Below are 3,853 nucleotides of genomic sequence, written 5' to 3'. Positions count from 1 at the left end.
GATATCAGTAAGTCGTTCACTCTTAAGATCTGTTCAGTTTAAGAATATTTCTCTTCTGTAATTTGTTGTAGTATTCAGTTCTACTTTTGATAAACCTTACTTTCCAAACAGGTAAAACTGGAGAGATTCTTGCTTGCCTCTCATGGTAACTGAAGGACAAATGAGAAAACAGACATAGATAAGAGTGATAGGAAGTATCACAGAGGGCACAGTTGAATTCTTTCATGTCACTGTTGTCATCAGATGGATTATCTTCCCACACAACCGAGAAGAACTCACCTTTGGACAGCTCCATGGTCAGGGCAACATAACCAAGCCCTGGCTCAACCAGCGTGTGGGTTCATCTTCTTTGTATCATGGAGAAGATATTAACAGATCCATCTCAGTCTAAGAAAAATACAACAGGATCCCTTTAGAAAGGGCACAATACACTGAATCATCAGGCATCATTAGCGGCAAAGCTTAGGGTGGCGTTTCCCCACCTCCATCTCCTGTTCTGCTGCTTTTAAAAAAACTCCAGATGGGGAGAAAAAGGAGGTGGAATATCAAAATCCTTCACTTCCATAGAAGCAGAACCCCAAGAAAGAAAGCTTTCAGAAGCAATGTCTTTCTGGCTTTAGTTACCACTTCCCTGCACACTGTCTTACTCATACCAGGATAAGCTGCTTCAGGTCTGAAGTGAAGGACATGGTTCTCATAAGTCAGGATGTGATTTTCAAATTACGTAGGGAAGAGAACTGTGAGCATAACATCATCCTCACTGAAAATGTGCAAAACACAAGGATGTGGTAAAAAAAAAATTCTTATCTTTCTGCTGGTTTTTCAAGTGTTCACACTGAACATAAATGTTGTGCTTGTTTTGATAACAGCTACAAGTTGGCCACATTTGTGTCCTAAAGTGAATTCTGATGGATCCATGCCTGGAACTCCTTCCAGCTTCATTGCAATAACTACCATGGTGTCATTGGACATGGAGTCTTGCTGACACTGACATAAGTGAGGAAGCGCCTTTCCAGAAACATTGTGAACCAGAGAAATGTGAAAATCCCACAACAGAATGACAGCTAGAAATGTTGAGAGGGTATACTTAATCCATCTAGGAGTATGGTTAAGCTTGCAGAGACCATCAATGAAATCCTTGAGACCATAAAAGAAGAGGTAGCCACAACTTGGACAAATGAATAATGATTGGACTCTGTGGCTGCTGTACAGGTGTAGGGGCTGGAGATGATGGTGTTAGTTTTGCTCAGTTGTGTCTGACTTTTTGCAGCTTCATGGACTGTAACCCGCTAAGTTCCACTGTCCATGGAATTCTCCACGCAAGAATACTGGAGTAGGTTGCCATTCCCTTCTCCAGGGGATCTTCCCGACCCAGAGATTGAATCCAGGGTTCCCTCATTGCAGGCAGATTCCTGATCATCTGAGCCACCAGGGAAACCCAGTAAACCATGATGTATATTTTAATACCTGTGTGGTGACAGGAGACTCTCAGGCCTGTAGAAGGCTTGGATTTAAAATGTGACCCTTGGGACGTCCCTGGTGATCCAATGGATAAGACTCCACACTCCCAATGCAGGGGCCCTGGGTTCAGTCCCTGGTTGAGTAATGAAGATCCCAAATGCACCAACTAAGCCCGAACACTGCAACTACTGAGCCCATGCACAGCATCGAAGACCCAGCACAGCCAAAATGAATAATTAAAATGCGGCACTTGTGTGAAGTCTCAACCACTTCCTCGCCCTGGAAAGGATTATACTCTCACTGAAAAGGTAAGATAGAAGAGCTTTGTTTCCACACAGCGGTAAGAAAAGATAACAAAAAGCTTTCTCCGTCAGTGAGTTCTTAGGGGTGAAAGTCAGGTAGAGAAGTCTCCCCTGAGAGTTTATAATACCAAGCCTGCCCTCACAACGTGATTTTGGGTTTGAGGTTTTCTAATCCATTTGATGTAGAAAACCAAACTGGGAACTGTATAAAAAAGAATGTTCTCCAGCAGACAATAACCCTGAGGTATCTTGTAGAAGCAACAAAGTCTCTTATGAGAAATGCATTTTCAAACGAGCTCACATAGATTCCTACAACCAAAATCCTACTCAAGGTGGATTCATAATATAATGTAAAACAACACACAAAGAAACTATAGGATTAGAATTTCAGACAACAGAATTTAAGATATAATTGGCTGTTGTTGTTTAGTTGCTAAGTTGTGTCCGACTCTTTTGTGACCCCATGGACTGCAGCCAGCCAGGCTCCTCTGACCATGGGATTTTCCAGGGAAGAGTACTGGAGTGGGTTGCCGTTTCCTTCTCCAGGGGATCTTTCTGATGCAGGGATCCCACCTGTGATTCCTGCATTAACAGATATATTCTCTACCACTGAGACACCAGGGAAGCCCAAGATATAATTTACAAAGCCAATTTTAGAAGCTATATAAATGTTATTAAACATAAGGCTATGACATTATCAAGTAAGAGGTACATATGAAAAAGACTGAGGTAGTTCTAGAAATGAAAACTCATTATTAAAATCAAAGTCAACAGAAAATAGAAAAGATTAAATAAAGCTGTAGAGAATCTGAGAAGTGTAAGTGCATCTAAAGGATTTATTCAGAATGTAACAGAGGCACATTAAAAACGTGAACAAAGTGAGACATGGAAAAATAAAAGTCTAACACATGTCTGATAGATGTTCTGAAAGAAGAGCATGTGTAAAGTAATATCTGAAGATAGAGTGGCTGAGAATATCCTAGAACTGATAAAAGACAGGTATCTTCAGATTCAAAAAGTATTAATAATCCTGAGCATAACTCTACTGGGATACAACATGTTAAGTCAAAAACATTCTTACATTTTAGTAATTATTCCTGCTTATGAATCTGGTTAAACTAGTTTTTACTGTTCCAAATTGACAACCCAAAGTAAAGTAAGGAGATAAATTAGGCAAAGAATGAGACAGATGAAAATGTGTGCTGTGTGCAATGCAAAGTCGCTTCAGTTTTGTCTGATTCTTTGCAACCCTATGGACCATAGCCCGCTGGACTCCTCTGTCCATGGGATTCTTCAAGTAAGAATACTGGGGTGGGTTGCCTTGCTCTTCTTCAGGGGATCTTCCGACCCAGGGATGGAGCCCGCGTCTCTTACGTATCCTGCCTTGGCAGGAGAATTTTTTTTTTACCATTGGCACCACCTGGAAAGCCCCAGATGGAACATTTGACATACTTAATAATCAGCTTTCATCCATAGATTTTTTTTCAATTGTTCCTTGTTTAGGAGTTTTTTTCCTCATTCATAGAGTGATATATCTAGTATATTGAGCATGGAGCTTTAAGTTACAAAGATTAAAAAAAAATCTTACCTATTAATTCTTCAGAAGAGAAGAGCTAAGTCTTAGAAAAATCTTCATATCAGCAAGGGTTTGACTGTCTTTCAAATGTAACTATAGTGAAGCAGTGACTCTGGAAGAACTTATGTCCTAGGAAAGGACAGATTACATTCCTATGAGTAATGAAAGAGAGGGGTTAAATATCACTTTCTATATTATGGTTATTCTGTCCCCAGTCCTACCCACTTTTACAGTTCTAAAGTCTTAACAGTTTCTGTCTAATTGGTTTCAAGGGCAAGTGAGCAAATAAGAGTTAGTAGGCTGTGGGGTCAGTTCTGCCTCCAAACAAAAATATACATTCAAGAGGACTCCCTTAGTATTCAGTGGATAGGAATTTGCCTGCCAGGGCATAGAACGTGGGTTTAATCCCTGGTCGAGGAAGATTCCACATGCCACACACACACAAAAGAAGCCACAACAGTAAGTCTGTGCACGACAGTGCAGAGTAGCCCTGCTGACCACAGCTAGAGAAAGC

Source organism: Bos taurus, chromosome 11 (assembly GCF_002263795.3).
Source record: "Bos taurus isolate L1 Dominette 01449 registration number 42190680 breed Hereford chromosome 11, ARS-UCD2.0, whole genome shotgun sequence".
In the NCBI taxonomy this organism is placed as follows: Eukaryota; Metazoa; Chordata; class Mammalia; order Artiodactyla; family Bovidae; genus Bos; species Bos taurus.
The sequence above is the reverse complement of the archived record's forward strand: the minus strand, read 5'-3'. Positions refer to the sequence as shown.